Genomic DNA, 14,248 nt, shown 5'->3' with positions numbered 1-14,248 from the left:
GCATATATATACTTACTATATAGTGCAGTTGGGTAGTGCAGCATTTGTTTGCGGTTTAGCTGCGTTACCTCAGCTACATAGAGTGACAAACGCTATTGGAAAAAATAATTTCTACTGGTGTTATATACCAAAATAACACAATGAAGAAAAAGAGTGCGTAACACACCGGTATGAGAAAATGCAAATCAATTTTATTACAATATCCATAAAAGACATACATGATACATAATATATGACAATAAATAAGCAGGGACAATTATTGGTGTTATATACCAGTTGCCCCCCTAAAAAAGTGATTGAAGCAGGGGTGTTATGCACAAATAATATACTTTCTATATAGTGCATTTGGGTAGTACAGAATTTGTTTGAGGTTCTGCTGCGTTGCCGCAGCTACACAGAGTGAAAAACTCTATTGGAACAATTACTTTCTAATTCTGTGATATACCAGTTGCCACCTAAAAAAACTGATTGATGCAGGTGTGTTACAGTATATACAAATAATATACTTTTTATATAGTGCATTTGGGAAGTGCAGCATTTGTTTGCTGTTTTGCTGTGTTACCGCAGCTACACAAAGTGACAAACGCTATTGGAACAAATAATTTCTACTGGTGTGATATAACAGTTGCCCCCCAAAAAAGTGATTAAAGCAGGCGTGTTATATACCAATAATATACTTTCTATATAGTGCAGTTGGGTAGTGCAGCATTTGTTTGCAGTTTAGCTGCGTTACCCCAGCTACCGATAGTGACAAATGCTATTGGAACAATTACTTTCTAATATTGTGATATAGCAGTTGCACCCCCAAAAAACTGATTGAAGCAGGGGTGTTTTATACCAATAATATACTTTCTATATAGTGCATTTAGGTAGTGCAGCATTTGTTTGCGGTTTTGCTGCATAACCTCAGCTACATAGAGTGAAAAACGCTATTGGAACAAATAATTTCTACTAGCTTGATATACCAGTTGTCCCCCCAAAAAAGTAATTGAAGCAGGGGTGTTATGTACAAATAATATACTTACTTTATAGTGCATTTGGATAGTGAAGCATTTGTTTGTGGTTTTGCTGCGTTACCTCAGCTACACAGAGTGACAAACGCTAATAGAACAAATAATTTCTACTGATGTGATATACCAGTTGCCCCCCATAAAATGAGATTGAAGCAGGGGAGTTATATGCCAATAAAATACATTCTATATAATGCATTTAGGTAGTGCATCATTTGTTTGCGGTTTTGCTGTGTTACATCAGCTACATAGTGACAAACGCTATTGGAACAAATAATTTCTACTGGTGTGATATACCATTTGCCCCCTAAAAAAAGTCATTGAAGCAGGGGTGTTATATACCAATAATATACTTTCTTTATAGTGCATTTGGGAAGTACAGCATTTGTTTGCGGTTTTGCTGCATTACATCAGCTATATAGTGACAAACGCTATTGGAACAAATAATTTCTACTAGTGTGATATACTAGTTGCCCCCCCCAAAAAAGTGATTGAAGCAGGTTTTTTTTATACCAGTTATATACTGTCTTTATAGTGCATTTAGGTAGTGCAGCTTTGTTTGCGGTTTTGCTGAATTACCTTAGCTACAGATAGTGACAAACGACATTGGAACAAACAATTTCTACTGGTGTGATATACCAGTTGCCCCCCCAAAAAGTGATTGAAGCAGGGTTGTTATATTCCAATTATATATTTTCTATATGGTGCATTTGGGTATTGCAGCATTTTTTTGCAGTTTAGCTGCATTACCCAGCTACAGATAGTGACAAATCAAATTGGAACAAATAATTTCTACTGGTGTGATATACCAGTTGCCCCCCCCCCCCCCAAAAAAAAAACGATTGAAGCAAGGGGTCTGATATACCTTTTTCCACAAATGCTGCTCTTCTATAGGGACTTTTGTCACAGGGTCATTTTGAAAATGACAGGCAGAGGAAGAGGCAGGCCATTCCGCAGGTGTGGTAGGGGTCGGGCAGGTGCACCAAGCCGGAGCCTAAGTGTGAAGTTGAAGAAGGTGCGTGTGATTATGTCAAAGGACGCACCAGACTTGGTTGAGTGGCTCACTCAGCCTTCTGCTTCTGCACCCTCCTCATCCTCTCTATCTGCACCCTCTTCACTCTCTGCTGTGTGCACTCCCAAAGACACCACCACCACCACCATATCCCCTCCGCTCGAGTCAGAAGAATTATTTTCACATCCATTACAAGAACTTACCGATGCGCAGCCATTCTTGGCATCGGATCAGGAAGAGGAGGTACCAACGTTCGCCACCCAGCAATCTGACGACAGTACCAAGATCAGCCCAAGGAGGGTGGTCTCCGCTGTTGCTGCCTACTCCGAGATCTCTAATGTCAGTGGTGGTGAAGAGAACGATGATGATGTTTCTATTTACGCCACGTGTGTGCCCACAAGAGAGAAAGAGGAGGAGAGTTCAGAGGGAGAGACTGAGCAGCAGATAGGGAGGAGAAGCAGGCAGAACTTACAGTGCACAGGAAGCAAAAAGCAGACTGCTAATGTAACTGGAACGAGCCATCCACCATGCACGGTCACATCTGGAGCTCCCAGGACGCCGGCACATGGCTTCGCAGTGTGGGCTTTTTTTAACGTGTCCACTGCTGACAATAGTGTTGCCATCTGCAGCCTGTGCTGTCAACGCATAAGTTGCGGTAAGCCCAACACTTACCTAGGGATGACCGCCTTAAAAATGCACCTGTCCTCCCATCACCGAGCCCAGTAGGAGCAACACCGTCACAAACCACAAAGACACACTCCTGGTGCTCCACGTCCTGCCTTTTCTCATTACCCTTCTCCTCTCTCCTCCCATTTGTCCTCCACTCCAACTTCCACAGTTCCATCGCCGTGTTCATCTAGCAAAAGGCAGGCTTCCGTGGCCCAAATTTTCGAGCAAAAAAAGATGATGACACCGGATAACCCTCTTGGCCAACGTCTGACCGCCGGCTTGTCGGAACTGCTAGCCCGCCAACTACTGCCATATAAATTGGTGGACGCGGAGGCCTTTAGAAAATTTGTGGCCATTGGCACACTGCAATGGAAGGTACCCGGAAGGAAATATTTCTCCCAGAAGGGCATCCCAGAGCTATATGGCCACATTCAATGGCAAGTGAATGTATCTCTTGAACACAGTGTCGGTGCCAAGATACATCTGACCACAGACACTTGGTTTAGCAAACACGGGCAGAGAAGGTACATAACTTTTACTGCCCACTGGGTGAACCTTCTGACGGCTGTCAAGCATGCAACCCCTGGCACCCATGTGGATTTGGTTTTACCACGGATTGCATGCAGGCCGGGCTCTTCTTCTCCTCCTCCTACTCCATCCTCTGTCTCCTCCTCGACTAACTCCTCCTTTTCCACTGCTACCGCCTCTTCCGCTGCGCCCCCAAGCTCCCCAGAACCTATTCGACGTGCCAGGTGAGATGCTGCCATGCTGTGCTGCGGATGTTGTGCCTGGAAGCCAAGAGCCATACTGGTCCTGCACTCCTTTCAGCTTTGCGGTCACAGACCAATCAGTGGCTAACCCCGGTCAATTTGACAGTTGGCAAAGTTTTGTGCGACAACGATGCCAAACTGCTGAGCGCTCTGAAACAGGTCAAAATGACACACATGCCGTGCATGGCACGCGTCCTGAACTTAGTCGTGCAGCGTTTCGTTGCCAAATACCCCAGGGTCTAGGACGCCTTGCAGCAGGCCACGAAAATCTCTGGACATTTTAGATCTTACACGGCCATGGCTTGCCTTGCTGAGGTTCAGCGGCGACACCACCTGCCTGTCAGACGTCTGATATGTGACTGCCTGATGCGATGGAACCCCACCTTGTATATGCTTGATAGGTTGCTCCAGCACAAACGTGCAGTTAACGATTACCTGTACGAACTCTGCGGTAGGACAGGTTCTGGAGAGCTTGGTATCTTTTACCGCGCAGACTTCTGCGGCCATTTGATGAGATCACCAAGCTGGTCAGTCACAGCCAGGGCGCCATGAGTGACATTGTACCTTACGCCTTCTTTCTGGAGCGTGCATTGCGTTGTGTCATTGATCAAGCCATCGAGGAGCAGAAGCTGGAAGATGAGGAAGTCGCAATGCTGGATGAATTCCAGGGGGGTACTCCATCTGAGACAAGTCAACAGAAGTCTAAAGAGGAGTCAGAGGAGGATGGTGCCAGGGCGGAGGAGGAGAAAGAAGAGCATGCTTTAAACGTTTCTGGGATCCCTGGTGTTGTCCGTGGCTGGGGGGAGGAGATCGAGGACAACATTATCCTGGACGATGAGCAGGAGCCAGGCCACTCCACCGCTTCCAGTTTAGTGCAAATGGAGGCCTTCATGCTCCAGTGTTTGAAGAGGGGCCCCCGTATAAAAAGCATAAAGGGCAAGGACTAGTACTGGGTGGCAACCTACTTAGATCCCCGGTACAAACACACAAAGACATGACATGTTACCACCATCACAGAGGGCTGTCAGAATGCAGCACTTCCAGGCCTTGCTTCGAGAAATGCTGGATTATGCTTTTGAAGGAGCTGGCAGAGGAATTTTCACTCACAGAGAAACAGTTGTGGTTACCAATCCAACAGCGCATGCAAGATGAGGGATGTTTGAAGATGTGTTGGTCACTTTGGATATGAGATCATTCTTGCAGGCAACCCATCGACAGCTACCCTCCGGATCCAGCCTCACGGAACACCTAGACCGACAGGTGTCCAACTACATCGGGTTAACGGCCGATGTGGACGCTCTGAGAAGCGAGGAACCCTTGGACTACTGGGTGTGCAGGCTTGACCTGTGGCCAGAGCTGACACAATTTGCCATGGGACTGTTGGCTTGCCCCTCGTCCAGTGTCCTGTCCGAAAGGACGTTCAGCGCAGCAGGGGGGATCGTGACCGATAAGCGCCCTCGCCTAGCTCACGACAGTGTGGCCTACCTCACATTTGTAAAAATGAATGAGGCATGGATCTTGGAGGAATTCAACACCTGTGACGACCACATTTAATTGAATTTCCTCATGCCAGCCCACAAATATCCGACCGCCACCACCCAGAACAAATATTGGTCCCTGTCTTAAATACAGCGGCATAAAAGGCCTTTTCTGTCCGTTGAATGCCTAATGTTTCGGGCCTCGGAGGAATTCAACACTTGTGAAGACCACGTGTTTATTATTAGGGTTTTTTACAAGAGGGGCGATTTCGTTAGCCATGTTTTTAATTCAATTTTATATTTTTAGTTCTTTTAAACATATGTATTTGACCTGTATTTGTACTGGCCTTCAGTAAAATTTATATCCATTGACCGTCTAATAGACCTCCAGCCACATACTTACTTGTTCTTTTATGTACGCTGAATGCATAATTTTGGGGGCCTGTAGTACACTGGCCTTCTGGAAAATTGATATCCAATGACCGTGTAATCTACATTCAGCCACTTACTTTCTTGTTCTTTTATGTACGCTGAATGTGTAATTTTTGGGGCCTGTAGTACACTGGCCTGCTGGAAAATTGATATCTAATGACCGTGTAATCTACCTCCAGCCACATACTTACTTGTTCTTTTATGTACGCTGAATGAATAATTGTTGAGGCCTCTGAGGAATTTAACACCAGTGACGACCACGTGTTATCGAATTTCACCTATTGTCATTAGGGGTTTTTTCAAGAGGGGGGATTTCGTTAGCCATGTTTTTAATCCAATTTAAAAAATGTAGTTATTTTAAACATACGTATTTGACCTGTATTTGTACTGGCCTGCAGTAAAATTGATATCCATTGACCGTGTAATATACCTACGGCCACATAATCACTTGATTTTTTCTGTCTGGTGAATGCCTAATGTTTGGGGCCTGTAGTCCAGTAGCCTACAGTAAAAAAAATTATCCATTGACTGCATAATGTACCTCGAGTCACATAATTTCAGAATTTCTTTTATTTCAGGTGAATGCCTAATTTTTAAGGCCCGTACTACCGTGGCCTAAAATAAAAAATTTCTTGGCTCCAACAGGGCACATTTCAGAGAATTTCCCTTTAAGACGCATAAAAATGGCCCCTGATTAAGATACATATTTTTTGTTGGAATTTTTGTCATTGATCCCCCTCTAGTATGTCACTTTCCATGTTGTGGGACTATTTGCAGCCATCAAATACTTAGAAGTGTACAAATATGAGCTGTAGGCTTTTCAGGTTCGCCTGCCATTAAAGTGAATGGGGCCCACCGCGAACTTGCTGTTTGCGAACATTTGATCACGTTTGTGAACCGTCCCGGCCGATGTTCATCCATCACTATCAGCCAGTCTTGGGTGGGGCTCAGAGCTCTCTCCCTCCTCCCTTTGTAAGCATGGCTGCATGCTAGAGGTAACTGGGAGTTTAATGTGAGTCGTACCTTGCGCTCCTGTAATTTGCCCACTGGCTCCTGGTATTGCCCATACGGCACAGGTAGGTTTAGCGTTAGGTCCCGAGCTACTTGAGAAACCTTGGCGCGGTGCTCGGGCTCAGACATGTCCTCCACGATAGGAAATGTTGGCTAACCTCTCAATTTTACATCAGTATGAGGGTTTAGTAAGACCGCAGAGTGCACCTGTCTTTGTAAAAGTTATTGTTATTTTGTTTTATTGTTTATCACATCCACACATTTGCTATCCTGTGTAGGATGTCTATTGTGGTACTTGTGGTCCGCTGCGGGCATCCTCCATTGTATGCATTTTTGCTGGGGATTGCCATCAGCAGTGGACCACAAGTGTAGGATCTGCCCCCCCCCCCCCCTCCCGGTATAGATTTGCCACTACATATGGGGTTGAGCACTTCCTGCTTTTCATTACCACGACAATTTGTAGTTTATATATAGAATTGTTTGGAGGTGTAAAAACTCCTAGTCTGAATGTGCCTTTATTTCCATCTACAGACAACATTCTGGTGCACATATGAGGCCTGGGCTATATCATCCAGTTTTGGGTGGGGCTCTGAGCTCTCTCCCTCCTCCCATTGTAAGCATGGTTACATGCTGGAGGTAACTGGGAGTTTGGGAGTTTGCTCTGAGTCAGACCTTGAACTCCTGTAATTTGCCCACTGGCTCCTGGTATTGCCCATATGGAACAGGTAGGTTTAGCGTTAGGTCCAGAGCTACTTGAGAAACCTTGGCGCGGTGCTCGGGCTCAGACATGTCCTCCACAGTAGGATATGTTGGCAAATCTCAAAATTTTACATCAGTATGAGGGATAAGTAATACCGCAGAGTGCACCTGTCTTTGTATAAGTTATTGTTATTTTGGCATAGAAGTTTAGAAGCAAATCTTAAAATTTCTAACAACATTTCCAAACCGCAATTTTTCAGGACCAGTTGAGTTATGAAGTCACTTTCTTGGGCTTACATATTAGAAACCACCCATAAATCACCACATTTTAGAAACTACACCCCTCAAGCTATTCAAAACGGATTTTACAAACTTTGTTAACCATTTAGGTGCCCCACGAGAATTAAATGAAAATGGGAATGAAATTTCAAAATTTCACTTTTTTTTGCAGGTTTTAAATTTTAATCAATTTTTTTCTGCAACACATCAAGGGTTGACAGCCCAAAAAAAATCTAAATCTATTACCCTGAATCTGGAGTTTACAGAAACACCCCATGTGTTCTCAAAAACTGATGTATGGGGGCACAGCATGCTTAAGAGTGGAAGGAGCACCATATGGCTTTTGGAGAGCGGTATTAGCTGGAATGTTAATTGGGAGCTATGTCGCAAATGAAGACACCCTGAGGTGGCCCTAGAGTGTAAAACCCTAAAACGTGACCCCATTCTGTAAATTACATCCCTCAAGGAATATTTCAAAGTGTGTAGTGAGCACTTAGACCCATTAGGCGTTTCACAGAAATAGGAAACGATTGGCTATGAAAATGAAAAATTCAAATTTTTCCAGAAAAAGTTTCTTTACACCCACATTTTTTACTTTCACAAGGGGAAACAGGACAAAATGCACCCCACATTTTGTTCCCCATTTCCCTCCGAATACACCAACACTCCATATGTGCTCAAAAATTGATGTATGGATGCATGGCAGGGTTCAAAAGGGAAGTAGCGACATAGGGGTTTTGGAGGACAGATTTTGAAGGATTGGCTTTTAGGAGCTATGTCGCATATGAAGACACCCCGATGTACCCCTAGAGTGGAAACCCCCAAAAAGTGACCCCATTCTGGAAACTACACCCCTCAAAGAATATTTCAAGATGTGTAGTGAGAACTTTGTCCTCAACGGTAATTCATGGAATTGGCTGTGAAAATGAAAAATTACACTTTTTTCCAGAAAAATTAAATTTAGGCCCAAATTTTTCACTTTCACAAGGGGGAACTAGAGAAAATGTACCTCTTAATTTATTGCCCATTTTCTCCTGATTACAGCAATACCCCATATGTGCTTGTATACTGCTTAGGAGTTCCACATGGGTCAGAAGGAAAGGAACACCAAATGGCTTCTGGAAGGCAGATTTTACCAGAATAATTAATAGGCGCCATGTTGCAATTGAAGACACCCTGAGCTACCCCTAGAGTGGAAACCCCCAAAAAGTGACCCCATTCCAGAAACTACACCCCTCAAGGAATATTTCAAGGTGTGTAGTGAGCACTTTCACCCATCGGGCATTTAACAGAATTAGGAAACGCTTGGCTGTGAAAAAGAAAAATTATATTTTTTTTCCAAAAAAAGTTCCTTTACACCCACATTTTTCACTTTCACAAGGGGTTACAGGACAAAATGCACCCCACATTTTGTTCCCCATTTCCCTACGAATATGCAAACAACCCCATATGTGCTAAAATAAAATGATGTATGGGTGCATGGCAGGGTTCAAAAGGTAAGTAGTGCCATAGGGCTTTTGGAGAACAGATTTTGCAGGATTGGCTTTTGGGAGCTATGTTGCATATGACGACCTCCAAAAAGTTACCCCATTCTGGAAACTACACCCATCAAGAAATATTTCAATATGTGTAATGAGAACTTTGTCCTCAACAGTGATTCATGGAATTGGATGTGAAAATGAAAAATTAAAATTTTTTTTCTAGAAAATACCCCATATGTGCTTATAGTCAGCTGTATGGGCGCACAGCAGGCAAACGGCAAAATATACATTTTGCTGACAGGCCTGAATTCGCAGACATGGATTTTAGCTGCCATGTTGCATTAAATACATTTCCTGAGGTCCCCAGTAATAATAAAACCCCAAGAAGTGACCCCAATTCGGAAAGAGCACCCCCGTACAAACATTTTAAGTGGTGGAAAGGGTACTTTTCAGCAAACAGGTGTCTCAAAGAAGGCAGAAATACTTGCGAAAGGATTTTTAGAGCACATATTTGTAAAAATGAAAAATTACTAGCAGACCCCAATTTTTCACTTTCACAAGGGGTTAAATGAGAAAATGCACCCCAGTATATGTCCCCCATTTTCTCCCCTTTTTGCAAACACCCCATATGTGCTTGTAGCCTGCTCTATTGGTGCATAGCAGGTCTCTAGAGGCAAAGTGCAAAAACTGTTTTTTGTAGGCCTGAATAAACAGACATGGATTTCAGCTGCCATGTCGCATTAAATACATTTCCTGAGGTCCCCAGAAATGAAAGAAAAAATGTAAAAAGTGAACCCATTTCGGTAAGAGCACCCCCATACGAACATTTTGAGTGGTGGAAAGGGTACTTTTCAGCAAACAGGTGTCTCACAGAAGGCAGAAATACTAGAGAAAGGATTTCAAAACACACATTTGTAAAAATGAAAAATTACAAGTAGACCCCAATTTTTCACTTTCACAAGGGGTTAAAAGAGAAAATACACCCCAGTACATGTTCCCCTTTTTCAAACACCCCATATTTGCTTGTAGCCTGCTGAATTGGCGCACAGCAGGTCTCTAGAGGCAAAGTGCAAAAAATGGTTTTTGCAGGCCTGAATAGACAGACATGAATTTTAAGTGCCATGTGGCATTAAATACATTTCCTGAGGTCCCCAGAAGTGAAAAATCCCAAGAAGTGACCCCTTTTTGGAAATTTCACCCCGTACAAACATTTTAAGGAGTGGAAAGGGCACGGTTGTCTCACAGAAAAAAATGTATAGTATCCAATGTGTGAGAGAGAATCTAAATCGCACATCCTCATTACTATGCTTTTGATACAACAACTGTTTTGTATGATAATTTATGATAATAGTGCTGTATAGCCATTGTTTATCTTGCTTAAATTTAAAACAGTTGTTGTATCAAAAGCATAGTAATGAGGATGTGCGATTTAGATTCTCTCTCACACATTGGATACTTTGTATAGACTTTGCTTTTCCCCCTCTCTGGATCAGCACTCCTCCCCATTCGGCTCAGGTGCTTTTAATCTGCAGAAGTCTGCATAGGGTTTAAAATTCCTACCAAATCTCAGTTGGAGTTCCTGAGAGGCTGTGAACAGGTGAGCTCTTTGCACCAGTTCACATGCGGTGCTGGACGGTGGCCGTCGCTGCTTTTGTGCCGTGTTGGTGGAGTAATGGGACCCAGGGCCTTGGTGGCTTTTCTGCACAGTGGGTGCTGTGTGGCTACTGGGTCCCATTGCCTGCTGGAGCGGTGTGGGGGCGCGATGGTCGCCGCACTGCGCCGCGCCATAGTTAGGGTAGGTCCCCACTTGAAAGGAGGCGACCTTGTCGTGGTTAGTGGGCCTATGCTCTTTGATCAAACTGTATACTAATGCCTCCTAATAGTGCATAGCAAATTTATGATAATAGTGCTGTATAGCCATTGTTTATCTTGCTTAAATTTAAAACAGTTGTTGTATCAAAAGCATAGTAATGAGGATGTGCGATTTAGATTCTCTCTCACACATTGGAAAAAATGTATAGTGGTTGTTGGAAAGTGCATATGCAAGCGAGGTGGACTAAATCAGAGATATAAAGTGGAAATATTACAGGGAGCATAAAGGATAAAATTTAAATTAGTACTCCGTGGATGTGTGGTAGATTCTGAAACACTGCTGCATGCATAGGCCAGGTTTTTCAGGGCAGGTTTCACAGTGGTAAATGGTGTCTTTCCATATCCCCCTTTTGGAACACACCCTGCTTCTTTTTTTGGTCCGTCTTATCCTTGCTGTCTGGGGGACATGACCTGGAAAATGTTGCCCTGGTACAACACGGGCACCGTTACTTCCTGAAGTACTGGGACCCTCCCCAGCCTGTGTTTGAAAAATTAGGGCCTTGATTACCACCTCTTGGAACTGATGGAAAGTTCCTCTGTGGCCTGCAGAATGAAATAGCACGTTCGCATTGCACATTGCCCTCTGTACAATGTGTACGGCCAGCTTTTTGTACCACACTTTTGTTTTTCGTGTGGCACTGTAAGGCTTCATAAGTTGATAAGATCCACCCCTCCCATGTGCCTGTTGTAGTCGAGGATGCAAACTGGTTTGGGGGTAGTGGTTGTAGTACCACGTGTAGGGGCAGGGGAGCTGGCGTTAGTGTGAATGTTGGTCAGTACAAGGACGTCGCTCTTGTCCTTGTACTTAACAACCAGCATGTTACCATGGAGGAGAGCCTTACTTTCACCCATTCTCAGTAGTTGCCTTACCAGGAATCTAGGGAGGCCTCCCTGATTTTTGTGCACTGTGCCACAAGCCACAGTACCTCTGGCAGTTAAGGACCTGAATAGGGGTATGCTGGTATAATAGTTATCCACATAGAGGTGGTAAGCCTTATCCAGCAGTGGGTGCAGTACACAATCTTCCCACTAACTTCTAGGATGGGGGGGCATTCTGGGGGTTCTATCCGGGAATATCTCCCTTCATAAACGCGGAATTTGTGGGTGTACCCGGAGCCACTTTTACAAAGTTTGTATATTTTTATGCCATACCTTGCCCATTTGCTAGGCAGGTACTGGCGGAATCTAATCCTCCCTTTGAACAGTAATAGGGACTCATCTACACGTACATTTTTATCGGGGTTGTACACCTCAGCAAAGTTGGTGCTGAAGTGGTCAATGACAGGACCGACTTTGAACAGACGGTCAAATGTTGGGTCGTTTTGGGGTGGGCACTGTGCATTGTCATTGTAGTGTAGGAATTTCAGAATTGAATCAAATCGATTCCGGGAAATTGTCTGACTGTAAATTGGAATCTGGTAGAAAATGTCCGAACTCCAATATTGCCTAAAGGTGTTTTTTTTTACAACGCCCATATGCAGCACGAGTCCCCAAAATGTCATCATCTCTGCTGCACTTACTGGGGTCCAACCTAGGGGTCTAGCATATGGCAAAGTAGGGTTCTGGGAAATAAATTGCTGGGCATATAAATTTGTTTGGGTCACCATAAAATTTATAAAATCTTCTTGGAAAAAGATTTTGAAAAAATCAATTTCTGTGAAGTCCGTGCAGTCAATTTGGAATCCAGAGTTTCCCACAAACTCTGGAATTTTGGGCTGATAATCATCAGGGGGTGGGGTCTATAAGGGTTTACTCTGGGGGGCTGCCTCCTCTGCTACCCTGGGGCGGTTTCTAGAGGGTCCCTCATCAGCGGATGATGATGATGAGGGGTTAGAGGAATAGAGGAAAGTGGCATCCTCTTCTCCCTCACTGGCAGACTCAGTATCGGAGGCAAGCATTGCGTATGCCTCTTCTGCTGAGTATACACGTTGGGATGGACAGGCAATTTTCATTTTATTGGGGTGTGATGTGGGAAACGTGTAAACCTTTATTTAGTGTGGGGTGTGTATGTAGTGTTTTAATACGTGAAGGGGCTTGTAATAAATTTGAAATGAAATTTTGAAGAAAAGTTGTAAAAAAAAGTATTTTCTGCAAAAAAAAGTCTTCTGCACAAAAAATTTATTTTCTGCAACAACAAAAAAACCTTGCAAACTGAGCAGACACAATCAGTAATGGACACTACTGATTGGTGCTCAGTGGTTGCAAAATGCATGTACGTGGATGGTGCGTTTGTGCAAAAACCTAAACTCACACTAACTGAAATTTATATATATACAGTGGATATAAAAAGTCGACACACCCCTGTTAAAATGTCAGGTTTCTGTGCTATAAAAAAATGAGACAAAGATAAATCATTTCAGAACTTTTTCCACTTTTAGTGTGACCTAAAAACTGTACCACTCAATTGAAAAACAAACTGAAATCTTTTAGGTGGAGGGAAGAAAACAAAAAAAACTAAAATAATGTGGTTGCATAAGTGTGCACACCGTCTTATAACTGGGGATGTAGCTGTGTTCAGAATTAAGCAATCACTTTCATAATCATGTTAAATTTGAGTCAGCCAACACCTACATCATTTAAAGTTCCTCTGATTAACCCCAAATAAAGTTCACCTGCTCTAGTTGGTCTTTTCTGAAATTTTCTTTGTCGCATGCCACAGCAAAAGCCATGGTCCACAGAGAGCTTCCAAAGCATCAGAGGTATCTCATTGTTAAAAGGTATCAGTCAGGAGAAGGGTACAAAAGAATTTCGAAGGCATTAGATACAGTGGCGGAAATAATTATTTGACCCCTCACTGATTTTGTAAGTTTGTCCAATGACAAAGAAATGAAAAGTCTCAGAACAGTATCATTTCAATGGCAGGTTTATTGTAACAGTGGCAGATAGCACATCAAAAGGAAAATCGAAAAAATAACTTTAAATAAAAGATAGCAACTGATTTGCATTTCATTGAGTGAAATAAGTATTTGAACCCTCTAACAAAAAAAGACTTAATACTTGGTGGAAAAACCCTTGTTTGCAAGCACAGAGGTCAAACGTTTCTTGTAATTGATGACCAAGTTTGCGCACATTTTAGGAGGAATGTTGGTCCACTCCTCTTTGCAGATCATCTCTAAATCCCTAAGGTTTCGAGGCTGTCTCTGTGCAACTCTGAGCTTGAGCTCCCTCCATAGGTTTTCGATTGGATTAAGGTCCGGAGACTGACTAGGCCACTCCATGACCTTAATGTGCTTCTTCTTGAGCCACTCCTTTGTTGCCTTTGCTGTATGTTTTGGGTCATTGTCGTGCTGGAACACCCATCCACGACCCATTTTCAGTTTCCTGGCAGAGGGAAGGAGGTTGTCGCTCAGGATTTCACGATACATGGCTCCGTCCATTTTCCCGTTTATGCGAATAAGTTGTCCTGTGCCCTTAGCAGAAAAACACCCCCAAAGCAAAATGTTTCCACCCCCATGCTTGACGGTGGGGACGGTGTTTTGGGGGTCATAGGCAGCATTTTTCTTCCTCCAAACACAGCGAGTTGAGTTAATGCCAA

This window comes from Bufo bufo, chromosome 3, assembly GCF_905171765.1.
Source record: "Bufo bufo chromosome 3, aBufBuf1.1, whole genome shotgun sequence".
In the NCBI taxonomy this organism is placed as follows: Eukaryota; Metazoa; Chordata; class Amphibia; order Anura; family Bufonidae; genus Bufo; species Bufo bufo.
This window is presented reverse-complemented; position numbering follows the sequence as displayed.